Genomic DNA, 27,696 nt, shown 5'->3' with positions numbered 1-27,696 from the left:
TTGGGAGTGTCATATACATGTCTGTACAGCTTTCAATGCTTCTCCCAGTTTCTTAGTATTGTATCCCTGTTAGAGCGTATTGTGTGCATACATACTTACCTTACAGTATAAATCCATGACCACATTAGTCATTGACAAGATATTTCCGGGAAGTTATCACACTCCACACATCATTCTGAGAAATTAATCCTAGTAGCAATTACAGAAGAAGGATTTTTGTCGAAAAATTGAAATCCAGTTATTTCCATCTTTTCCACTCTATCTTTAATAACTCAGAAGAACAGTTTGTAAGGCAAATCAAACTTTTTAAAGCAACATCCAACAATGCCAACATTTGGGATCTAACCCTTCTTAAGACCTATCTCAATATATTTTTCCTTAAGAGACCAATTGAAAGAGTTCGGCCAAACTCACAACAAAATATTAAGAATATTACTTCAGCACAATGCTGTTTGGGGTCAATGGAGATCCAATGGACAGAGAAGGAAGGGTGTACGTGCAAGGTAAGTTCATGTGATTGTAATAATTAGTAATTTTACTAACGTGTCTGGCCTCATTCATCACTTTCAGCTAGTTCTTCAGAAAGATTAGATACCAAATGACCTTATACAAACTGAGAAATAGTCAGTTGAATCATAGAAAACCACAGAAACAGATGTCGTCAGGGCAACTGGAATTCCAAGGGAAAATATAGAATAACCAAGCTGTATGAGTCTATGAGATGAAGTTGCTGTTGCATGATTTCATAATATTTATAACATGCTCAGATCGATACCACAAATGACCTTCCCCTGTGCAAAAAAATGGAGCAATAAAACTCTATTGCATTCAGATAAAAAACAGAAAAATATCTGGCTTCTATTTACCAAATTCTTTTAAATGTAAGGAAGGCCAGATTAGTAAAAAGAACACAAAAACTAAAATAATAAACTCACATTTTACTGTGAGTAAAATATCAAAAGGGAGATTAGAATACGTGTTCTATATTAACCAACTTCATTTGTAAAGCATTTGACAAGTTCCCTTCTGGTGGGGTGATCCAAAGGATCAAGGCACATGGTGCCTTGGTAGATTGCATTCAAATTTGGCTTGGCCATTGAAGATAAAACGGAGTGGTGGAAGGGTGTTATTCTGGCTGGAGGTCTGTGACCAGTGGGATTCTGCGGGGATCAGTGCTGGCTCTCTGGTGTTTATGATATATACAAATGAGTTGGATGAAAACGTGGGTGGGCAGATTAGTAATTTTGCAGGCAAACACAAAAAATAGTGGATTGTGGACAGTGAACCAGGTTGTGAAATGAAATAGCAGGATATAGATCAGCTGGAACATGGGCAGAGATATGGCAGATGGTACTTAATCTACGTTACAATTTGGGATGTGAAATGTAAGAAGAAATCAATGGCAAGAACCTTAAGATCATTGAAGTTCAGACATTTCTTGGGATTCAAGTCCATTGCTCCCTGCCATTTGCCTTGTCCGTCCATTTCGCTCCACAGATGCTGCCTGGCATGTTGAGTTCCTCCAGCACATTGTATGTTGAGTTAATGAAGATGCAATGGACAGAGAAAGATGGGTGTAAGGTAAGGTGAACGTTGATACACTTGAGGAGGGTTATCAAGTTAATAAAGGGAGGTTGAAATTATGATTGAGACCCTTCTTCAGAACCAGCATCTGCAGTTCCTTCCTACACAGGGTAGAAATTATGTGCGGATCAGGAAAAAGGTAAGTACAGCATGGTTCTGACCGATCTTCCGCCTCCAACAAATACATGACACCACACTTCATACATCTCAATCATTCAATCAATCAATCAATTTTATTTGTATAGCACATTTAAAAACAACTCATGTTGACCAAAGTGCTGTACATCAGTGCAGGTACTAATGTGCCACATACAATGGTACACAGACCTAACAATACATACATAAACTGTTTACAGCGCCCCCACAGAGGGGATCAAAAATGCTAGGGAGTAGAAATAGGCTTTGAGCCTCGACTTAAAGGAGTCGATGGAGGGGCAGTTCTGATGAGGAGAGGGATGCTGTTCCACAGTCTAGTTGCTGCAACCGCAAACGCGCGGCCACCCCTGAGCTTAGACCTAGACCGTGGGATAGTCAGTAGCACCAAGTCGGCCAACCTGAGGGACCTGGAGGTAGGATGGTGGGTTAGAAGATTTTTTATATGAGGGGGGGGGGGGGGGGGGGGGGGGGCAAGCCCGTTAAGGGCTTTGTATATGAATAAGAGGAACTTGAAGTTGATTCTGTACCGTACTGGGAGCCATTGGAGAGAGACCAGAATGGGGGTGATGTGGTCCCTTTTACGAGTACACGTCAGATGTCTCGCTGCGGCATTTTGAACCAATTGCAGGCGGGACAGGGATGATTGGCTGAAGTCAGTGTATAGGGAGTTGCAGTAGTTAAGGCAGGAGGAGATGAATGCGTGGATGATTTTTTTCAAGGTCGTTGAATTGGAGGAACGGTTTGATTTTAGCTATGGTACAAACCTGGAAGAAACTAGCTTTTACCACAGAGTTGACTTGCTTGTCAAACATTAATGCGGAGTCAAATATCACACCAAGGTTTTTGACGTGCGGTTTGACTAAGTAGGTTAGGCTTCCAAGGCTGCCTGCTATCGTTTTGATGGAGGCTATTAATCTCTCTCACTACTTTTACCTTCCTGGTGCCCCCTCTATCTTATTCTCCCATCGCAATAAGCGTATTGTTCCCCAAATTCTCACAGATTTCTGTGAATATCTAGAAAGGTATCACTGGACAAAGATGCATAGTTGGACAGTCTTAACTCCATTCTTCCATTTCATTCACTTTATCTCTGAAATTACAACCCTTAAAATTGCACAGCTGGAGTGATCTTTTAAAACCTGGACTCGAAATTGCATTGCATGGGCGATCATCAACCCTATTTGTGTTATTTGGAGGGAAAACAAAGAAATAATAACATATCCTGGTGACTTGGTTGAAAGGATTGATTTCAAATTGATTTATTGGTCTCCCATGTACTATTCAACCATCTCCCCTTATTCATCCTGAACTTAAAATCCACCCATAAGTATAGATGGCTTATGAAGTTGTTGCACATTTGAGCCAAAGACTGTTGCATCATTGAAGGGAAATGTGGGTGAAAAGTTCAAACAATGAAAGATTCAGTGGAAATTGGTGGATTCCTGATGTATTGGACATTTCCCTGAATTTAACACTCTAGCTGTTCCTAAACTGCTGCACTCCTGGGCCTTAAAATTCCACCTTTTATATCAGGGTTTAGAGACATGCATAGTAATTTATATTTGATTTGTAAGCGTATGTTAAACAGATGTATTTGCTTGCAAGCATATCTTAACGTGTTTGATGATTATTGGTGGTGCATCGTGGTGTCCTAGATGCTACTGATCATATGCCTTGGCCTACGCGATCTGTCAGTTGCCGAACACTTTAACTCCCCTTCTCAATCCCACACTGACCGTTCTATCCTGGGCCTCCTCCACTGTCAGAGTGAGGCCAGATGCAAACTGAGGAGCAGCACCTCATGTTTCACTTAGGCAGCTTACAACCCAACGGTATGAATAATGATTTATCTCATTTTAAGTAACCCTTGCATTCTCTGGCCCTCCCCCACCCTAGTCATACTACTAGTTTCACTGTTGTCCTGCTTAGTTTCACTGTTCGTACCCCCTCGGTATCACCTCTTCCATGGCCAACAATGGACCATTGTGGGCTCCACCTTTCCTTGATTATCCTTGCAGGCCTTGATTTGTTCTTTTGATACCTTTCATTCTTTTGTTATTTTTGCCTCTACATGCCTCCAGTTTCCTCTCCTCTGACTCTCAGTCTGAAGAAAGGTCTCGACCCGAAACCTTTCCTATTCCTTTTCTCCAGAGGTGCTGCCTGACCTGATGAGTTACTCCAACATTTTGTGTCTATCTTCCCTTCTCTGTCAACGAGAGCTTCAAGAAATCACACCGATGTTTAAATTGCAACTACAAAATTAGTGGCTAATTCCAGTGCTACTCCACAACCCATCTGAAAAGAAAGTGGGTGAATGAATAAATGAAGGTATTCAGATATATTTCTGAGACAGCAGTCTGTATGTCCTTCCTGCTTATCAATCATATCATTGTGGCAAACCTGCCCTCCCATTATACTTTGTAGTTTGAACTGGAGGAAAAAGGTAGAAATCCATGTGCAATTGCATGCATCGAATGCATAATACAGTAGTAGCTGCTCAGTTGCAATGTGTACACCACTGTGTGCATGTTAAACTGACATAAAGCTCAGGAAAAGGCACTGTAATTAACCAGCCCATAGCTCTATAATATACACGATAGAAGTATTGCTGTAACTAAATGTCATTTAATGATTCTCATTTCTAGGTTCTCGCCACAAACGCATTGCAAACATATTTATTGCAGGAATATCAGGAGCTAACCCAGGCCACCCCGGTCATTGCGAATTGCGATCAGAATTTAATAAGTATCAAGAGGAGCACTTAAATCACCTTGGCTGGGAAGGCTATGGACCAAATGCTGGAAGATGGGGTTAAAATTGATTAATTCCACTGGACATGGTGGACTGAATGGCTTGTGTCCATTCTGTATAATTCTATGACTCTATGAGAAATAGGACACAGATCCAGGCGGCAATGGTGCAAACTCAAGATCCACTTGAATCCAGTAAATCAATACACAGTATGCATGAGAGCATGGAGTTTCTCTACCTGTGCATTCTGTCAGGCCAAGGCGTGGCCTTGCAACTGGTTACATGTAATCCAGTGGGACATGCTCATCCTTCATGGAAAGTCTGCTTTGGCGGGCCAGGTGGAAGAGATCTTTATGAACCAATGTCTGGAAAGGCGATGCAACAATGCACTGGGGAATGTGAATGCTAGTCGGAGCACTAAAGACGACATGACCATCCACTGCAGCCAAGAAGTCTCCAGTCGTGATGATTTTTCATACCACTGGACTCTGACTTCTGCGGACGAGAGGGTGGGGTTGTTACAGGGCAACAGCTTTCCCACCTTAAACATTCACACACAGGTTTTTGTGCAGCCCTCTTCTCTGCCTCGTGAGCCATGTCAGAACACACCAGAATTGAGACTGCATAACCCACCATTGCCATTACGGACAGGCCACCACAACGTATTCTGGGGAATGTGCCACATTGCTTCAATATACCAATGGGATGGGCATGAGGACGGAGGGATATGGATCATGTACAGGCAGAGGAGATTAATTTATATTGGTATCGTATTCGGAAAATAATGGGCTGAAGGGCCTGTTCCTGTGCTATACTGTTCTTTGAGCGATGTTCAGACTTTCAACATTCTACTTTAAAAATAAGGCGTGGATCAGGCCCTTCAACCCACTGAGTCCGTGCCGACTAGCGATCACCCCGTACACTAGCACTATCCGACACACTATGGGCCATTTACAATTTTTACTGAAGCCAATAGACCTACAAACCTGTACGTCTTTGGAGGAAACTGGAGCACTCGGAGAAAACCCACACGGTCACAGGGAGAACGTACAAACTCCGTATAGACAGCACCCGGAGATCCTAGTCGGGATAGATCTCTGCCGCTTTATGGCAGCAACTCCACCACTCCACCACTTTGCCGCCCGATATGTTCGAACAAAAAAATATTTTCCCAGGTAATTTAAACTCTAGACTTAGTGCTTTCCTTATGCATAGAACAGAATCATGAATCATACATCACAAGAGAAGACTATTCAACCCATTGTGCCTCATCAGTTATCCATGAGATCCATACTTCTCCTCCTCACTACAGCCTAGCTCCTCCAAGCATCATAAAATCCTTTCTTGAAAGCTAACATTGAATTGGCTTCCCCCCTCACCAGCAGCTCACAATCCGTACTGCAAAAATAAATCCTCATCTTCCCTCTGGCTATTTGGCAATAACCTTGAAATCAGCTCACTGACCTCCCTGCCAGTGAAAACAGTTTCTCCCTTCACTCTCTGTCAAAACCATTCACAATTCTGACCACTCCTATTTAAACTTCTCTGAAGCTTCTCCGCTCGGATGCTGACCAAACAAAGTTTCTGTAGTTTCTCTGCACATTACAGGAGTTCCCTCAGCCAGAGCACTGATGTGTATCTCTGCTACTGACCACTCCTTTACCACGCCATCTCACCTTACAACTGGTTCGCAGGTTGTATTTTTCCAATAGTCTCCTTACCCGGTGATCGTAATCCTACATGCAATTAGTTTAGATTAGAGATACAACGGTGAAACGGGCCCTTCAGTCCATCGAGTCTGTGCTGACCAGCAATCTCCTTACACTAGCATTATCCTACACACACTAGGGACAATTTACAATTATGCCAAGCCAATTAACCTACAAACCTGTATGTCTTTGGAGTGTGGGAGGAAATCAAAGCTCCTGGAGTAAACCCACACAGGTCACAGAAAGTACATACAAACTCTGTACAGACAAGCATGCATAGTCAGGATTGATCCCGGGTGTCTGACGCTGTAAGGCAGCAACTCTACCGCAGTGCCATCGTGCCGCCCTAAAATTGCCTGGTCCAGATGCGAACAGCGTATCTCAGAGGCTTCTAGCATTGCAGACAACAGGGTATTGGGCAGCACATATAAGACCCCTCTTTCCTGACAGCCTCTGACAAACAGCAAAGATGGCGGAAGTAAGTGGAGTCTTTGTTGATTGTAAAAATATGAAGTGATTTTAATAGTGTTTATATGTCTCTGGTATTCTCCGAACATCCACTAAAATAGAAGTATGCTGCATGGATTAGGGGGTATTAGCTGCAAAGAGAGACACGGTGGTGCAGCGGTAGAGTTGCTGCCTTACAGCGCCAGAGTCTCGGGTTAGATCCTGACTTCGGGTGCTGTTGGTACGTAGTTTGTACTTTCTCCCTGTGACCACGTGGGTTATCTCCAGGTGCTATGTTTTACAATCACACACTGCAAAGATGTACAGGTTTGTAGGTTAATTGGTTTCTATAAATTGTAAATTGTCCCTAGTGTGTGGGATTCAGTATTCAGTATTTCTTTAATATAATTTTCACTGAGTACTTGCATACACAGAGGAAACGAAAAAACGTTGCTCGATCAGTTTCCATTCAGTGTAGTTAGTAAAAAAGAATAAATACATAGAGCTTTAAAAACAAATTAAAATTACCATGTCTAAAAACAGAAAGTAGGCCTAAAATGTACAATAGAATAAAAACAGATATTCCGACCGACAGTGGCTTTACTTTGACAGGTGCCTAGCTGTCAAAGTATGGACGAGGTTGAATGTGTTGGTGAACGATATTTGGGGAGGGGACATAGTCCGTTAATCAGTCTTATTGCCTGTGGGAAGAAGCTGTGGAGCATCCTGCTGGTTTTGCAGCTGATGCTCCTGTACCTCTTCCCAGATGGCAGAATGGAGAAGATGTGGTGTGATGGGTGGTAGGGGTCCTTGATGATGGAGATGGCTCTACTGATGCTCCGCTTCTTGTAGATCTCCAACAGGAAAGGGAGTGGGGCACCAATGATCCTGCTGGCTGTCTTCACTATCCTGTTGAGTTGATATTGTTCGTAAGCCTTGCAGCTCCCAAACCAGGAAGTGATGCCGTAGGTCATTATGCTTTCGATGGTACCCCTGTAGAAGGTCCTTAGATGAGCAGGAGGGAGACCTGCTTTCCTTAGTCTCCGGAGGGGGTGGAGCCGCTGCTGAGCTCTTTTGATCACTGCTGTGGTGTTGGTCGTAGAGGTCAGGTCATCCGCCAGGTGGAGTCCTAGGAACTTCACACTGCTGACCCTCTACACAGCAGCTCCATCAATATGCAGCGGAGTGTGATGTTGTTTTCCAGCCCTCCTGAAGTCGATCACCATCTCCTTAGTTTTTTCCACATTGAGAGTGAGGTTGTGGGATCTGCACCATTCTGTGAGCAGCTCCACCTCCATCCTGTACGCCGACTCATTATTGTCGCTGATGAGACCCACCACTGTTGTGTCATCAGCGAACTTGTTGATATAGTTGTTGCTGAGTCTAGGTGTACAGTCATGTGTAAGCAGACTAAACAGCAGGGGGCTTAGGACACAGCCTTGGGGTGAGCCAGTGCTCACAGCGATGGTTCTTGATGTCCGACTGCCCACCCTGACAGCTGCCGTTGTGATAAAAAGTTAAGGACCCAGTTGCAAGTGCCAGTATCCACCTTTAACAGCTTCAGCTTCTCCACCAACTGCTGTGGGATGATTGTATTAAAAGATCGTGCTAGTGTACAAGGTGATCACTGGTCGGCCCAGACTCGGTGGGCTGTAGGACCTATTTCCACACTGTATCTCTAAAGTCTAAAGTCTAAAGACTTTGATTGTTTTTTCTGGAGTACCAGAGGCTGAAGGGAGACCTGATAGAAATATATAAAGTGATGAGAGGCGTGGATAGAGTACAGAGGCAGAAACATTTTCCCTGGGTGGAAGTATCAAAGACTGGAGGGCATAGCTTTAAGATGAGAGGGGCAAAGTCTAAAGGAGATGTGCAGGACAAGTTATTTACACAAAAGGTAGTGGGTGCCTGGAACATACTATCAGGGGCGGTTTTTGAGGCACTCACAATGGTGGTGTCTAAGATGCTTTTAGTTGCACTCAATATGCAGTGTATGGAAGGATATGGATCATGTGCAGGCAGATTACATCAGATTATGTGCCATGTGGGGCACAAACATTGTGGGCTGACGGGGCTGTTTCTGTGCTATATTTTGGGTCCCAGGTAAATTAAAACTTATTTTTTAAATGAGAAAGGTTAACAATATAAACATCCAAAAATAATTAAAGTAAAATAATATTAAGGAGAAAAAATAAATGATCTTGCCCCTTGCTTCCTAAATCTGTGCCCTGTAATGCCCCATTAAAATCAAAGGGTGTAGCATCTGCACCAGACCTGACCTGATAAGTGGCCAGGATGACAGAGGAGACAGCTAGCAAAACTGCTGCATCATAATTCCAGCAACCTGCCTTCAATCCTGACTTTGGGTGCTGTCTATGTGGAGTTTGCACATTCCCCTTGTGACGGCGTGGGCTTTCTCCGGGTCCTCCAGTTTCCTCCCACATCCCAAAGACGTGCAGGGTGGTAGATCGGCCATTGCAAGTTGACCCTAGTAATAGGGGAGTGCAGAAGTTGATCAGAATATGGATTGATTAAAAAATGGGATTAAGTGAGTGGTTGATGATGGGTGGGGACTTGGTAGACTGAAGGGCCTGAATCTGAGCTGTATAACTCTGTGACTCTCAGTGAAGAGAATCCACAACAGAGCAGTGTGAAATCTAAGCAGGTCTAATCCTCCACTCTGCATGTCGAACAGAGGAGCAAAATGCTCTCTGGCTGCAACAAAGCTTCGTAGAGTTTCATAGCCTGTATGTGAACAGTTGTTGAATAAACCATACTTCAAGTCAAGTTAAGTCCAGTTGAATTTATTGTTGAATGTTGAGTTACAGTACAATGAAAATTTGCTTGCAGCAACATCACAGACATGGACATGTACATACAGACAACACTCGGAAAATTAATTTATACTTAAATTATATATAATTTGCACTCAAATTGTACAAGACAGTTAAAAGAAAAAGATGGTGCCAAAATCAAGCCACCAGTGTAAACATAGATAGACAAATAGAAAACAAGTCTGTGGTAATGCAAGAGGGGAACTGTAGCGTTCCATTGCTGAAGTGGGATTAGGGTTGTGTAGTCCAGATCATAACTGTAGGAAAATAGCTGCTCCTGAACCTGCTGGTGTGGGACCTCTGGCTTCTCTCTGCCTCCTGCTCAATGCTGGCAGTGAGAATACAGATCAAGTCAAGTGAAGTCAACATTATTTGTCACATACACATACAAGATGTGCAGTGAAATGAAAGTGGCAATGCCTGCGGATTGTGCAAATACAACAGAACAGAACAGAACAGAACAGAACCAGTATTTACATTTTAGAAAACAAAATAAAAAGACACAACAGTAAATTAGTCCCTGGTGAGATCAGAGTTTACAGTCCTGATGGCCTGAGGGAAGAAACTCTGTCTCATCCTCTCTGTTTTCGCAACGTGACAGCAGAGGCGCTTGCCTGACCATAGCAGCTGGAACAGTCCATTGCTGGGGTGGTAGGGGTCCTTCATGAATTTGCTGGCACTGGATCTGCACCTCCTGGTGTATAGGTGAGTGTAGTTCCCATTGTGTATTCGGCTGAATACACTACTCTCTGCAGAGCCTTCCTGTCCTGGGCAGAGCTGTTCCCAAACCAGATTGTGATGTTACCGGACAAGATGCTTTCTACAGCCCCCGAGTAGGACTGAAGAATCCTCAGAGAGACTCTGAATTTCCTCAGCTGCATGAGGTGGTAAAGGCGCTGCCTTGCCTTCCTCACCAGTGTGGCAGTGTGTGTTGTCCATGTCTATCCCTCTATCCACAGTAGTCCCATTTATCTCCAGGGGCATGTATGTCCTCGGTTGTAGAGCCCTTCTAAAGTCAACAATCAGCTCCTTAGTTTTAGTGACATTCAAGAGGAGGCTGTTGTCCTGACACCAGAGTGCCAGGTCAGCCACCATCTCCAGCTAGGCTTTCTCATCGTTATCGGAGATCAGGCCCACCACCACAGTGTCATCAGCAAACTTGATGATGGAGTTGGTGCTGAACCTGGTCACACAGTCATGTGTGTACAGGGAGTGCATTGCAGATGGAGCAGCGGGATACCAGATGCCTTTGGCAGGGGCAACGGACTATAACTAACTACCAGAACAACCCCCCTTCAACTGGGAGTGCCGGCACCTCCTTAGCTGATGGCCTGAACTCTTTTTACGCACGATTCGAGATGAGCAACATCACCCCTTGTTCGCAAGCTAACAGCACCGCCAGCGCGCTGGCTAGCGAGGCTGGAGGGAGGTCCACCGCTGGGGATGTGCACACATTCTCTGTGTCTGAGCATGACGTGAGGAGGGCTCTGACGTGTGTAAACATGAGGTAAGCTGTAGGCCCAGATGGTATATTTGGGCGAGGACTAAAGTCTTGTGCTAATCAGCTTGCTCCAGTGCTCACCACAATATTCAACCTCCCTGGCCAAGTCCGTGGTCCCTTCCTGCTTCAATGGATCCACCATTGTACCAGTGCCAAAGAATGCCTCTCCAGCCTGCTTGAATGACTACCCTCCTCACGTCGTGCTCGGACACCGAGAATGTGTGCACCGACCAGTGGCCCTCACCTCGGTAGTCATGAAATGCTTCGAGAGGCTGATCAAGAACCACATCTACGCCTTCCTCCCTCGCACCATGGACCTGCTGCAGTTCGCATACCGTCCGAACAGATCCACGGATGATGCGGTCTCCCAGGTTCTGCACACCACTCTCTCTCACCTTGATAGCCAGAAGGGGGGCTATGCGAGGATGCTGTTCATTGATTTCAGTTCAGCTTTCAACACCATAATCCCCACCAGACTTGCTGAGAAGCTGCTGGAACTGGGGCTGAACACTCCCCAGTGTGCCTGGGTCCTGGACTTTCTCAACGCCAGGCCCTAGGTGGTCAAGATGGGGAGATATACATCCTATCCCCTCACCCTGAACACAGGAACCCCTCAGGGTTGCGTCCTCAGACCCCAGATTGTGGGAATCGTTGATAATAGATGTTGCCCTCTTGAGGCGGCACCTCATGTAGATACGAACACTTTTCTGAGTCTCATGTACATTCAACTATATTGGTTAAAGAACATAGAACATAAAACAGTACACACAGGGACAGACCCTTCAGCCCACAATGTCTTTACTGAACACGAAACAAAGTAAAACTAATCTTCTCTGTCTGTAAGTGATCCACATCGCTCCATTCCCTACATATCCAAGTTGATAAAAGGTCATGGATATCCTAGTACAGGAATCACTGGAAATTAATATACATGTTCAGCAAAAAAATTAAGAAAGGAAACATTGTGTTGGCCTTTATTGTTAGAGGATTTGATTACAAGTGTGGGGACATCGGCATCCGATAACATACAGTAGCCCAGCCAAACCAGATTTGGAGTATCACATACAAGGTTGTTCTTCAATCTTGCGGAAGAATATATTTGCAATTGAGAGAGTTCAGCAAAGGTTCGCCAGATTGATTCTTGCAATATCAGATTTATTGTAAGTGAGGAGAAATTAAGCAATTGAGACATTATTCTTTTGATTTTTTGAATTGAATTGAATCCTTTATTTGTCATTCAGACCTTTCGGTCTGAACGAAATGCTGTTGCCTGCAGCCATACATGTAATAATAACAGAACACAATAAACACAAATTAACATCCACCACAGTGAGTTCACCAAACACCTCCTCACTGTGATGGAGGCAAAAGTCTTAGAGTTACTGTCTCTTCCTTCCTCTTCTCCCTCTGCGCCGAGGCGATACCCCACCGGGCGATGGTAAGTCAGTCCCGCGGTTCAAGCTCCGCGGCCTGGGGGGTGGTCGAAGCTGCCGCCCTCCAGTCCAGCGGACGCAGCTGTTGCAACGGGTGCTCCGGAAAACAGGCACCAGCCTGTGACCTGCGAGCTCCCGACATTGTCCTCCATTGGCCCGCGGCCGAGCCCCGGATCCAGGTCGCCGCCGCCAGAACGCCGCCTCAGCCGCCGTAGCACCGTCTCCGCCCCGCACCGGGCCGCCCACAAGGCAGTGTCTCAGCCCCGCACCGGGCTGCCCCCACGAGAGCACCTTCCAGCCGGGAGCCGGTCCGCCCGCACGGCAGCGTCTCAGCCCCGCACCGGGCTGCTCACACGGGAGCGCCTTCCAGCCGGGAGCCGGTCCGCCCTCACCGGAGCGCCTTCCAGCCGATAGCCGTGCCGCTCACACGAGAGTGTCTCAGCCCCGCGCCGTCCGCCCTCACCGGAGCGCCGAGTCGTGCCTCAGCGCAGACGGGGGAAGAGAAGGGGGATACGACAAAAAGTTGCATTCCCCCGAAGGGAGAGACAGAAAGCTCTGTTTCACCCTCCCCCCACACACATAACACCACCTAATAACCAAAAAAATTACTAAACTAGACAAAAAAAAACAAACAAAAAAAGTAAAAACAGACAGACTGCAGGCGAGCCGCAGCTGTAACACAGCGCCGCCACTGGATTTCAAAGGAATGAGAGGTGATGTCATAAAGGTACGTTTATATAGGTTTTTGAAAGGGTAGGTGGGAAGTTTATGTTTTCCCTGGCTACAGTGCCCAGAATGATATTTGGTCAGTCTCAAAATATGTGGTTGGACGGACAGGATGGGGCTGAGGAGCACTTTCATCAGGCAGAGATATTAAGAGAATCAAGGCATACGTGGATGAGAGTGACACTGAGGCACAATTGAAGTGCCTCACCATAGCTGTATGTGTGCATATGACATTAAACTCAACTTGACTTGATTTGAAACATCATATTGGTGGCAGAGCAGAAATAAGAATGAAGGGTCGCGACCCAAACATCACCCATTCCTTCGATCCAGAGATCTGCTTGTCCTGCTGAGTTACTCCAGCATTTTGTGTCTATCTTCTGAGCTGTTGAATGATCCATTATTATAGCTTCTATTTTATGTATACTTATATAATGAAATCAATAAAGATAAAACTATTTTTATCTGTAAACTGAGGTAGCAAGCTTGGGGTTGGAGGTTTCCATAGTACTTGGACCTTATTGTACATGTGCTTATGAAAATTAACTCAACTTGACTTAAAACTATTTGTTATCTCTGTCCATAATGTGTATTTGAATATTCCCCTTCACAGAATTGTGACGTTTGGTGTATGGGTTCATGCTTTGGGCAAAATAGCAACGAACCAGCACTCAGACAACTTTAGCCCATTAAGTCTGTGGGATAGATCTGAAATTTATGCTCAATGCAAATCTCATTTAAAATGAATTGGAGTGAGTTGTCAATCAGTTTAAAAACTGTTATTATGGGTGATATATATATACCTGTTCAACCTGGTTAATTTTCTGTTTTGAGTGCAGGCAGCAACCTGGCACAAATTAAGCCTGAAATTGAGTACATTTTCTTGAGGGACGTAACGGTTCAATGTTTTCCCAAACTCTTTTTAAAAATCACAAAGGTGAAATTATGATTGATTGAAAGATACAACATGGACATAGGCTCTTTAGCCCACTGAGTCCATGTGGACTATTAATCACCCATTCATTCCAGTTCGATGTTATCCCACGTGCATCCATACATCACACACTCGGCCAAACTTACAGAGGCCAATTCACCGACCAACCCGCACGTCTTTGGGATGTGTGAGGAAACCGGAGCAAGCAGAGGAGATTAATGCAGAAGAATGTGCAAACTCCACACAGACAGCACCCGAGGTCAGGATTGAACCCATGGTCTCTGGTGGCACGAGGCAGCATCTCTACCAGCCGCATTACTATGCCACCCAATGATTCAATGAACTGAAGATGACTCTAAAACCAAAACTGAACCTTTTACTAAAAGTAGTATTTGTCTCACAGAGAAATCTTTCATGGTCTTAAGTCATTCGAAAAGCTAAGCCACAGGGTGTTGCAGACCAGCATCCAACGCCCACGCAGTGCATTGTCTACGGAGTTTGTGGGCTTTAGTGAGTAAAGGGGGGGGGTTCATATTAAGCAGTACGTTATTTAATTTAGTTTTACTATTGGATTTGCATTTGCAGTGGTAAATAAATAAAATAAATTGGTAAGCAAGTAGGCTGTGACTTGTTAGGTGATTATGCAAGGAGCCAGAATTAATTAACTGAAGAGAGCTGACTCAGAATTTGTGGTACTTGGGCATATCTGTGGCTTCTGCTAAAACATCATGTTTAGTGCCTATTGAGTGGAGTGGCCATGGAATCTGGATGCTGGTGAATAAGGGACTTTGCTGATGTAACAGCAATAATGTCGTTTTATATTTGGAGAATAAACTTAATGAATATAGTGAAATGATTAAGACAGGTATGCTAGGGCAAGTGGCGGCACAGTGGCACAGTGGTAGAGTTACTGCCTTACAGCACCAGAGACTCGCGTTCGATCCTGACTACAGGTGCTGTCTGTGTGGAATTTGTACGTTAACCATGTGACCACGTGGGTTTTCTCTGGGTGCTCTGGTTTCCTCCCACAATTCAAAGATGTGGAGACTTGTAGATTAATGGGCTTCGGTAAAATTGCAAATTCTCCCTTGTGTGTTGGATGAGCGTTAGTGTTTGTGGTGTGCACTGGTTGGCCCAGACTCAGTGGGCCTAAAATAAATATTCTTTCTAAAGAATCAAGGCTTGGGGAATTTGGCCAAAGTACTGAGGAAAACTCTCTAATTTTTTTTTAAAGTAGTGACAATCAATCACTTCCATACATTTGTGAAAACAGCCACCATTAAAAAGATATTATCTCTGACAGTAGTGTAACTCCACTAAGTACAAGGCTTAATGAAGACAAGTGATACCACTGGGGTGGCGGAATAATCAGAGGATTGGTCTTATAATACTGCTGTGCAAGTATGCTGTACACAAAGGTTCCATGGACAAGCAGAAAAAAGATGCATGGCATACAGTAGATCTTGAGAAGAGAAGTCGAGAAAGGAGCAATAATAGCAATATTAACAAACAAAGGGAAAATAAAAAGTATTAAAACTGTGGGAAATCCATGATCGACAAATAGGTAACCAGGATGCAGTACTGGTGGAATTGCGCATTGGATGAAATGCTGCCTATCATGTGATATTTTTACCCAAATCTGTCTTTCCAAGTGGTTTTAAAAGTTCCCATAACCCAATTTCATGGGGAACATGAGCAGGAGTTGATCATCTGTGCTCTTGTATTTATCCATTCACACAATAGTATTTATCCAATCACTAAAATACTGACAATGTCATCGTTGATATGTCTGTCGAAATTTGCTGTGCACAAATTGGTTGGCACATTTCCACAGTAATTGTACATCAAGATATTTATCAAAAGTAAAATGTCATGCGATGCCCTGAAGAGGACATTAAGTTATGCTATTCTATTTATCTTAACATGAAACTTTCAACTTTGAATTAAAGCAGCTTTTCATAATTCTGGCGTACATCAAACTTGGCCAGGTAACTTGAGAAGATGATCCTCAGCAACTGCCTTTTACATTTGTATCATTGAAAACACATAAGAAGAGATGGCTGCAGCTGAACCAACTTAGCATTGTGTGGCCATTTGCATGTTTTGTTTTGAGGAAAATCATCAGTGGGGTTATTTTCCAACACAGTTGTTAGGTTGTTCCAACTGAAAACATTTGTCCAGTGAAGTGTGCATTAGTGTATTTATGGAACCCAATGCTTGATGCTCATAATATGTGTGATCTTGAAGTCTCTGTTCCCTCTTGTGATGTGAGTTCATATAAAGTTTCAATTGCTCTGCTGCATTGGTTATTTTCAGACTGCATTGGGCATGGTGTCTCCAAACTGTAAACGTGCAAATACTGACCTCAAAATGTACTGAAGTCAGAGCCATGGAATCCGAAGAGAGTACATTTCTCTGCCTCACACCAGTAAATCATTTGTAAGCTACAGCACAGCAAACTGTTTACAAAATATTTAGCTTAGCCTGAAAGTATTTTGGTAATGCCAGAAAAAAAAAACTGAAAGGATAAGATATTTTTTCTCTTAGTGTGACTGGCTGTGCATCTGTTAGCTCAAGTCAAAATAAACCAACATAACGTTATAGGGAACTGGCATAGACGAGGAGTTGAAGCTAACATAGACTAACCAAGATGTGTAAAACATGAAGTGCTGGAGTAACTCGGCGAGCCAGACAGCATCTCTGGAGCGACCAGACAGGCAACGTTTCGGGTTGGGACCCTTATTCAGACGTCGCCAGTCCGTTCTATTCCCTCCATAGATACTGCCTGACCAGAACTTTGGGTTTTATTCAAGATTCCAGCATCTGCTGTTCCTTGTGCCCCCATATAGAATGGTGGGGCAGGCTTGAGGGACTGAGTGATCTACTCCTGCTCCTATTTTCTTGTGTCTTGTGTTTTTTGAATCTTCATTCACATTTAATCTTTATAAAGATCTGAAGTCACTCAGTATTAATAGTTTCTCCAAAAATATATAGGAAGGAATTGCAGATGCTGGTTTTAACCAAAGATAGACACAGTAAGTCAGCGGGTCAGGCAGCATCTCTGAAGAGAAGGAATGGGTGACATTTTGGGTCGGGTCTGAAGAAGGGACTCAACCCGAAACGTCACCCATTCCTTCTCTCCAGAGATGCTGCCTATCCAGCAGAGTTACTCCAACTTTTTGTGTCCAAATATATATAGTTGACCAGCTTAACTTATAGTTGAACCAAACTTAGAGCAGAAGACCTTTTTAGGATGACTCCACATGATGAAAGACATAACATTAAGTTTCCTTTTACATCACTCCAAGCAATTTTCAGTCTTTGAAACAACATTGTTTAGAAATAAAAACACATCACACATTTGACACATCAAGTAGTAGCTAGCCAGAGAGGGACAAGTTAACGTTTCATTGATCTTTCATTGCCACTTTCTTTAGAAAACGTAGAAAACAAATAGATTTTGAGTTTACTTGCACAGAAGAAGTAGAGGTGGAGAGACAGGAGAATGATATGTGATGAGGTGGACACTGATGATATTGGTGCCAATTGATTGATGGCAGTAAATGTTTGTTCTACAGAGCTTACCTGTCTGAAGCGCGTGTTAAAAAAGGCAAGTGTATGAGGAGAGAATGATAACTTTGTGAAATACATAACGTTGTTTGGTTTAGTTTAGAGATACAGCGTGGAAACTGGCCATTCGGCCCACCAAGTCTGCGTCAACTAGCGATCCCTGTACACTAGCACTCTCCTGCACATTAGGGTCAATTTACAATTTTTACCAACACCAATGAACCTACAAACCTGTACGTCTTTGGAGTGTTGGAGGAAACTGGAGGACCTAGGGAAAACCCACACAGTCCGGGGTAGAACATACAAACTCCGCACAGAGAGCACCCATCGTCAGGATCAAACCCGGGTCTCTGGTACTGTAAGGCAGTAATGCCCCTGTCCAACTTAGGAAACCTGAACGGAAACCTCTGGAGACTTTGCGCCCCACCTAAGGTTTCCGTGCGGTTCCCGGAGGTTTTTTTCAGTCTCCCTACCTGCTTCCACTACCTGCAACCTCCGGCAACCACCTGCAACCTCCGGGAACCGCACGGAAACCTTGGGTGAGGCGCAAAGTCTCCAGAGGTTTCCGTTCAGGTTTCCTAAGTGGGACAGGGGCATAACTCTCCAACTGTGCCATTGTGCCTTGTCGTTTCTGCCTTGTAGTATTGTAGTTGAAAGCAATCAGAAATAAAGAGAATGTTGGAAATAGCCACCGACAGCTTTTAAGGTGAAAATGTTTTATTATTTTTATTACAGAAACAAGAACACCAAGTGCACTACATGAAATGCCAAAGGCATAAATTAATAATTGTCTCCTCTGAAAGGTGCATTTGTATCTCTGGGAATGAAAGAGCAAAAGTTCCAGTGTTTCATCTCCCACAGTTATCGTGCAGAAAAGGAAAATGGGAGGAAATAAACAAATATTTTATATCTGGCTGCACAGAAAAATACTCTCGAAAATACTTGAGAATAAGGGTCCAATACAAAACGGAATTAGTATAGCCTGAAATGAATAAATGTCCAGCATCTGATGAACTACAGTTTTGAAGGAGATAGTTAATGAGAAAGTGGATGGTCTGATTTCCAGCTTTCAAATTTCCGGAGATTCTGATGGTTCCTGATGGATGACCCATCTAAGAAAGGGGGAAAAGAAAATATACACAATTATCAGCCTCTTATTTGGGGAAAATGCTGGAATCTAATACATATAGGTATGATATCATGAGACTTAGATAATAATTATGTGATTGCATTGAAACAGCATGGATTTATGAAAGTGATCATGTTTCACCAATCATTCAGAGATTTTTGAGGATTGGTGAACAAGCTTCCAATATGTGGAATTTGGAGTAACATACTAGTGTTACCAGATGGTTTTGGCCCGAAACATTGCCTATTTCCTTCGCTCCATAGATGCTGCTGCACCCGCTGAGTTTCTCCAGCATTTTTGTGTACCTTACCAGATTGTAAGATGGTTACACATATAAGACAAAGAATGGGAATAATGGCTTCTGGTGATCTACAGTGAATGAGATACAATGAGGATTAATGCTTGGGCCCCAGCTATGCATAATAATTACCAACAAATAGGCTGAGGGAATCAAATAAAACATTTCAAACACATTGATGACATGAAATTAATTCTGAATGTGAGTCATGAAGAGGATGCCAAGAGACTTCATGGGGACGTAGACAAGCTAAATGAATGGACAACAACGTGGCAATGTGTAAAAAAACATATGGTGATTTAAGAGCCTTTTAACAAGGATGAAAACATCCAATACTGGAGGGCATAGTTTTAAGGTGAGAGTTGTCAGTACATATGATAATTAAACAGTCATGAATATTTGGGTGGAAAATAATTGTTGGTATGTTACTCCCAAATTCCACATACTGGAATGATTCTAAAAGATTGGAGCAAAAAGGAGTCTGAAAAAGGGCCCTGACCCAAGGTATCATCTGTCCTTTTCACTCCACAGATGCTGCCTGGCCTGTTGAATTTCTCCAGCACTTTGTTATTTTTTTGGTCGTGTCTTAATATAAAATGATTTCTTTAAAATGAAAAATAACATTTTTTGAAATACACCATGAGGGTTCAGAAATATTCAATGTTTGGTGTCCTCTGGCAGAAGAAAATCTGATTCCGACTTCAAACTGAGGTTTTTTGAACTCTACGCTGTTTGATCATTTACTCTTGTGGCTGACTGGTTTAAAACATTTTTGTGGATTGCGGAAATGTAATCTGCAAATAGTCGGGTTCATCTGGTGAAATACATATTACGGTAGTATGAAAGATATTATTTCGGGAACATCATAAAGAGTATAAACAAATGACAAAAAAATGTTTAAAGAAAACCCACAATCACTGCATGATGTTCCCACTGTGTACTGTAAGTGTAGCATGTAAATCTATTTTAATTTGGTGGGTGGAATGACAATTTCGCCATATTCAAGAGGGAAGGCTTAAGCCTCATTGGAAACCCTCAGACTCTCTTTAATTGTATTTAATTGCACTTTAACTTGCTTTAAATGTTATTCCCTTTATTTAGGAAGGAACTGCAGATACTGATTTACACCGAAGATAGACACAAAATGCTGAAGTAACGTCGTGGGACAGGCAGCATCTCTGGAGAGAAGACCCGTGTCTCTGACTCTCTAAAGCAGCAACTTCATTGTTGCGCCAATGTGGCCTGCCATCTTTGGAATATGAGAGGAAACCAGAGCACCCACACGGTTACAGGGAGAAAGTACAGACTTCGTACAGACAGACCCGAGGTCAGGATTGAACCCATGTCTCTGGTGCTGTATGGCAGCAGCTCCCCTGTCCAAATGCCTTTTACATATCATTATTGTATCTGCATCAAGTGCTTCCTCCATCAGCTCATTCCTAAAACCTACCACATTCCGTGTGAAAAATTTGCCCCTTTGGTTCCTATCGACATATTTTCCCTATCACCTTAAACCCATGTCCTCTCACTCTTGATTCTCCTACGCTGGGGGGGGGGGAAAGCTCTGTGTATTCACCCTATCTATTCCCCTCATCATTGTACACACCAAGTCTGTGAAGACAGAAAGGTTCCTGGACAAATTGCTTCCTACTATCACTGACATATGTAAGATATTCCCTCAAAAAGCAAAATGCAATTGACTAAGGTTGGAAATCTGAAATAAAAGCACCAAATGCTGGAGATAATCAACAAGTCGGGATGTGAGTGTGCGCTGGAAGAGCAGATTTGGAACTTATGGAAAGTATTAAATTATTCCATGTTCAATTTTGTCAATGATGACTTTGGTGAATCAGAAGTTCCAATAACAATAGGTATCCAGAGCAACACTGGGTAATAAGGGTTGTCTGGCATCTAGCCCACAGCATCTTTCTCTTTTTCTTAATCTTCTTGGATTTGGAACAGTGATTACCTGCAAATAGTGCTTTCTGTGGCACAGGGTACATTAAATCATATCCTGTAAAATATCCATGCAGTGAAAGTTCAGCCAGCTACTCCTTGACATTGAAAATATCCAGGAATTATTCAAATGGAATTGTCCTCAAAGGAATCAAAGGGCCTGAGAGCTCTGCTAAAAGTGATTGCAGCAAATTATGCAATGATACATATCCAGAGCTAATAAAAAGCATTCCAGGCAATTACTGGGGCGAGGGTCCATATTTCCTAAATGGCACAGAATGAGAAGAATTGAAAAGGAGATATTGAAAGTCAAATGGATGAACTGGGAGGACCATCAAGACTGACTATTAAAAGACAGTTAAGGAAGAAAGAAAAATTGTGAAGGTTAAAGGATTTCTACAGCTTTTAAGTTCCTATGAGCAACACAAGCTGGTACATTTCTTGTCCGAAAACACAAGCTTTTCGGACAAGATGAGAAAGCAGGGATGGAAGTAAGGCCATTGGAGCTGCATAGATTAAGTTTGGAGAATCAAAAGCATATGTTTCTGAATATTTATGAAGGCAATTATTATAACTACATCCATGACTGAGTTAAATCAGTGCTCTAATGTTTATTGCCATTTGCCGTTTGATTACATCCAAGTCAAGTAATGATAGTGATGTATGGAGTTACACAAAGGCACATCACATCATTTATAACAACCGGGAAGAAGCTTGTGTCTTTTGTCCTACTTATTCTTACCAGAAATTCAACACAGTCTTGCAAGTTGTGTATCCATGCATTGCCTGACCCAAGCATGACGTCCCAGTGGGATATGCAGATAGAGGATCGGGGTGCCTCTGTAAAGGTTTTTAATGGTTGCAGCAGCATTAAAAGACTCAGCTGATTGATGCAATACTTACTGCCAAATCACACGGGCAGACTGATTACAGGAATTATGAGTGACAGAAGCATAAAGCACCTGTTGCTTATTTGTTTAGGGCAGGCTAAGTGTCGACAGATTGGCAAAAGAGATTAATTTTGACTTCTAAAGATATGTTAAGGAAACCATTGTCCAGTCCAATTTTAAATTAGATAGCTATCTTTTAAATGCAACACTCCCAGGTTTGATACTTCAGTACTGTCAGTATTGGGACAGATCACGTCACATTGATTTAGTCTATCATATCACTGATCAAAAGATGTGATTTTTTAATATATTAAGCTTTGGGTTCTTTACATAATTTATGTTAAATTGTATAAACATTTGTAATGGTCTTGTCTAGTCCTCTACAATCCTATGTTTATATAAATCCCAATTATTCTGAATAGACTAACAGCATTCAGCTAATAATATGAAAAATGGCCGTAGAAACATAAATGCTAAAATAAGAGGCAAGCAGAAGGCAATTTTGCTTGATTGCAACAATATCACCAGGGTTCTTGCAGTGCGAGAACAAAAGAATGAATTACTCTTCATAATTTAGTTTTGTTTAGTTTTGATTATTGTCACGTGCACCGGGGTACAGTGACAAGCTTTTTTGTGTGTTATCCAGTCAGCGGAAAGATTATACATGATTACAATCGAGGCATCCACAGTGTACAGATGCAGGATCAAGGGAATAACGTATAGTGCAAGATAAAGTCCAATTAAAGAGGTCCGAGGGTCTCCGTTGAGGTAGATGGTAGCTCAGGACCACTCTCTACCTGTTAGTAGGATTGTGCAGTTGCCTGATGACAGCTGAGAACAAACTGTCCCTGAATCTGGAGGTGAATGTTTTTACACTTCTGTACCTCTTGCCTGATGGGAGAGGTGAGAAGAGGGAGTGATCGGGATGAGACTCATCCTTGACTATGCTGGTGGCTTTACCGATGCCGGTGAAGAGTAGATGGAGTCAATAGAAGGGAGGCTGGTTTGTGTGATGGTCTGGGATGCATCCACAATGCTCTGCAATTTCTTGCAGTCTTCGATAAACATAGAAACATAGAAACATAGAAATTAGGTGCAGGAGTAGGCCATTCGGCCCTTCGAGCCTGCACCGCCATTCAATATGATCATGGCTGATCATCCAACTCAGTATCCCGTACCTGCCTTCTCTCCATACCCTCTGATCCCCTTAGCCACAAGGGCCACATCTAACTCCCTCTTAAATATAGCCAATGAACTGGCCTCGACTACCCTCTGTGGCAGGGAGTTCCAGAGATTCACCACTCTCTGTGTGAAAAAAGTTCTTCTCATCTCGGTTTTAAAGGATTTCCCCCTTATCCTTAAGCTGTGACCCCTTGTCCTGGACTTCCCCAACATCGGGAGCAATCTTCCTGCATCTAGCCTGTCCAACCCCTTAAGAATTTTGTAAGTTTCTATAAGATCCCCTCTCAATCTCCTAAATTCTAGAGAGTATAAACCAAGTCTATCCAGTCTTTCTTCATAAGACAGTCCTGACATCCCAGGAATCAGTCTGGTGAACCTTCTCTGCACTCCCTCTATGGCAATAATGTCCTTCCTCAGATTTGGAGACCAAAACTGTACGCAATACTCCAGGTGTGGTCTCACCAAGACCCTGTACAACTGCAGTAGAACCTCCCTGCTCCTATACTCAAATCCTTTTGCTATGAAAGCTAACATACCATTCGCTTTCTTCACTGCCTGCTGCACCTGCATGCCCACTTTCAATGACTGGTGTACCATGACACCCAGGTCTCGCTGCATCTCCCCTTTTCCTAGTCGGCCACCATTTAGATAATAGTCTGCTTTCCTGTTTTTGCCACCAAAATGGATAACCTCACATTTATCCACATTATACTGCATCTGCCAAACATTTGCCCACTCACCCAGCCTATCCAAGTCACCTTGCAGTCTCCTAGCATCCTCCTCACAGCTAACACTGCCCCCCAGCTTAGTGTCATCCGCAAACTTGGAGATATTGCCTTCAATTCCCTCATCCAGATCATTAATATATATTGTAAATAGCTGGAGTCCCAGCACTGAACCTTGCGGTACCCCACTAGTCACTGCCAGCCATTGTGAAAAGGACCCGTTTACTCCTACTCTTTGCTTCCTGTTTGCCAGCCAGTTCTCTATCCACATCAATACTGAACCCCCAATGCCGTGTGCTTTAAGTTTGTAAACTAATCTCTTATGTGGGACCTTGTCGAAAGCCTTCTGGAAGTCCAGATACACCACATCCACTGGTTCTCCCCTATCCACTCTACTAGTTACATCCTCGAAAAATTCTATAAGATTCGTCAGACATGATTTACCTTTTGTAAATCCATGCTGACTTTGTCCAATGATTTCACCACTTTCCAAATGTGCTGCTATCCCATCTTTAATAACTGACTCTAGCAGTTTCCCCACTACCGATGTTAGACTAACTGGTCTGTAATTCCCCGTTTTCTCTCTCCCTCCCTTCTTAAAAAGTGGGATAAAGCAGGAAAAAGGTGCTGCCTGATATGTTTAGTTTAATTTAGAGATGCTGGGTGGAAACAGGCCCTTCGACCCACCGAGTTCACACCGACCAATAACACTATCCTACACAAATTAAGGACAATTTTACATTTATACCAAGCCAATTAACCTACAAACCTGTACGTCTTTGGAGTGTGGGTGGAAACCGAAGTTCTCGAAGAAAACCCACGCAGGTCATGTGTCAGGATCAAACCCACAGACAGATCAAACCCGGGTCTCTGATGCTGTAAGGCAGTAGCTCTACCACTATGCCACCGTGCCATCCACAATAAGGACTACATTAAAAATAATTTTTAAATTCATTAATATGTTACACTTGAGTACGAACATAAAGATAGATTTTTACATATTTAGTATACTTTAGTAAAATACACCCATTTAATATAGCCAGATTATGTTCAGACTTTATTAACATATTTTCAGACCTCATGATAAAATTACCTAATTGCAATTATTATTGCTCAGCAGATAAAATTTAAAGGCACTGGGCATAGTTTTTATTGCTTCTTCAATCTGGGACTTCAGTGTAATCTCAGCACTGTGGTAACATTGCTGTTTGTTCACATGTAGCTTACCTACTTGCAACATCAGTCATAATTATTTCAAAAATAACACTTATGTATTCAAAATCAGTAGTCTTACTCTCTGAAAACTGAAAGAGTAAACCTTTATTAGTTTGCTTTGGCCATAAGACTAGTGGGGCTCTTGCTGTGCTGTACTGTTCTGTTCAATGAATGAGATAAGCTGATCTGATTCATTGAAGATCCTTCCCACTGTACTGTCTATGTTCCATCATAAGTGTAATGTGCAAAATCCACCAATTTATTGCTGCCTCATTTACGCGTATCTTTCCATTTATTTTTACCACTAAATCTATAACACTGTATATATACTGAAGTGCTATTACAGTGGTATTAATTTCTTATTAATATAACCTCTTCATGGGTGGCACAGTGGTGCAGAGGCAGAGTTGCTGCCTTACAGCACTTGCAGTGCCAGAGACGTGGGTTCGATCCCGACTGCGGGTGCTGTCTGTACGGAGTTTGTGCGTTCTCCCCGTGACCACGTGGGTTTTCTCAGAGACCTTCGGTTTCCTCCCACACTCCAAAGGCTTACAGGTTTGTAGGTTAATTGGCTTGGGTTTGTATACTTGGTATAAGAGTAAATTATCCCTAGTATGTGTAGGAAAGTGTTAATGTGCGGGGTTCGCTGGTCCACTCGGTCTCAGTGGGTCAAAGGGCCTGTTTCCGCGCTGTATCTCTAAACTAAACTAAAGTTGTACAGGTCCACTGATTTTCTGGCAACTGGTGGTTCAGCACCTCCTTTAATCCAGACAAAATTACGTGTACGCACTTGAAATCCGCACTGGAGGTCCCCCTGGAGGGGGCTAATCTTGACCTAATAGAGATTTCCATGACAATCAGTGGGTCGAATTTGCCCCCTGCAGCCATTTTCTGGATTTCTGGCCCGGCCGGAGCCGGCAGATCCGTCTTCCGAGGCCGACTTTACGAGTTGGTATCTTGGCCCCTGGATGGCCTAGGAGGACCGTTCTAATGCCCTTGGACTCCTCTCAGAGGCCATGGCCTCTGTTGGTCTTGCAAAATGGCTAATCCAAAAAGACTCTGGAACCAAGGCTGCTGGAAAATCGGTGGTGGACTATCCTAAACTTCCGCTTACTTGGTTATTTTGGTAACATATTGCTGTTTATTAAGTCCATTGCAACTTTGTAATCTATCCTCACCAGAAAATCTGCTTGTATTTACCTATTTATCTTCCTTGGATTTCTTTCAACTATTTTCTTTGAAAGGCATGTAAACCGTCTTTGGATAATCATGAGTACTAAAGGGGGATTTTTGTGGGTGTTATGTAATTGCTTTCTTTTGCTATTAATGAAATAGCACTCTAAAACTACAGATAGAAATGGGCTGATTCTACATTTTATTGAATTTAATTTATCAAATTTAATTTATCAACCTGTTTTGAATCAGAGTAGCATTGTAAAATATAAATTAGGAAAAGGACCTTATAACATTATCCAGGTCTGAATTTGAAAAAAACAAATATGTTGAATGGAATAGATCATACTTTACTTGTAATGTTAAACCAATTCTTCAGGATTTGCTTGTGGAATGCAGTAGATGAGTGTTTTGTACCATTGTAGTTACTATATGTGCAAGTATTTTCTCACTTCTTGGAGCTTTGTTACTTTATTATGGAGAAACGACATCCTTGACATATTTACTGAGGATTCTTCAGTACACTTTGTAGTCTTGATTGAGTAAAATCTGTTTCAAAATGCTGTTTAAAGAATTTGATATAATAAGCCAACTGGTGCCTCCTTACCCTAAACCTATATTTTTTGTTGAATAAGAGCTGAATATGTGAGAATAAAATTACAACAAGCTTTAATTATTGTTAAAAAAAAAACCCCATCTATTTTTGTGCCTTCGGACAATTGCGATGTCATAGTCATAAAGTAAAACAATGCAAAAACAGGTCCTTCAGCACAACTTGTCCATGCTGACCAAGATACCCCAATTATGCCAGTTCTATTTGCCTACATCTGGTTCATATCCCCCTAAATCTTGTATCTGTCCAAATGTCTTTAAAATGTGATCTAGTACTTGCCTCAACTACCTCCTATGGCAGCTCGTTCGATGTACCCACCATCCTCTGTGGTTCCTATCAATTTTTTTCCATCCCACCTTAAACAGATGTCGACTGGTTCTTGAATTCCCTATTCTGTGTTTATTTTCATGTGGCAGAGAAAATTTAGAAATTTCAACAATAGTAAGGAGAAATCACGCTGTATTTTAAGCCCAACGTCTTGCCTTTCATTCAACAGAGAAATTTTATGTCCATGTGTTAATGAGCTACAATCATACAATATGAATTAAACACAGAGCTGATATTTAATACAACATTTTTTGACAGTGAAGACTCAGCTGAATAAAGAACTTATCTTATGTTGCTGAGTTTTCATGTTGAACGGATCAACTCCAATATTTCTCTTGCACCATGTTGAGATACTTCACAACCTCAATGCCTAGCATGTACTATCTGGAAAAAATAACCTAAAAAAAATCCCCAGTTTATGAATGTGTGGAGAATAACAGTTGTAATGCAGTCTGAGGTTTCTGATGACATCCATGAATTGCTTGGAGTTTTCGCAGCAGTAGATGATATTGTTTAAACTTCATGAGTTGATTACGACCTTAG

At 42.6% G+C, this 27,696-nt stretch overlaps 2 long non-coding RNA genes across 2 annotated transcripts; both read right to left on the bottom strand.

The window, feature by feature from the left end:
• Window positions 1–1,667: 1,667 nt before the first annotated feature.
• On the bottom strand, window positions 1,668–17,830 carry LOC116982549. Its single transcript, XR_004414489.1, has 3 exons — window positions 17,435–17,830; window positions 11,267–11,271; window positions 1,668–1,681 (listed from the first exon to the last, which is right to left on the bottom strand). It is a non-coding gene; the product is annotated as an uncharacterized LOC116982549 (long non-coding RNA).
• Window positions 17,831–18,527: 697 nt separating this feature from the next.
• LOC116982548 lies at window positions 18,528–24,638 on the bottom strand. Its single transcript, XR_004414488.1, has 2 exons — window positions 24,595–24,638; window positions 18,528–18,757 (listed from the first exon to the last, which is right to left on the bottom strand). It is a non-coding gene; the product is annotated as an uncharacterized LOC116982548 (long non-coding RNA).
• Between the last annotated feature and the right edge of the window lie 3,058 nt (window positions 24,639–27,696).

The sequence above is a fragment of the Amblyraja radiata genome, chromosome 17 (genome assembly GCF_010909765.2).
Source record: "Amblyraja radiata isolate CabotCenter1 chromosome 17, sAmbRad1.1.pri, whole genome shotgun sequence".
NCBI classification, from domain to species: Eukaryota; Metazoa; Chordata; class Chondrichthyes; order Rajiformes; family Rajidae; genus Amblyraja; species Amblyraja radiata.
The sequence above is the reverse complement of the archived record's forward strand: the minus strand, read 5'-3'. Positions and strand labels throughout refer to the sequence as shown.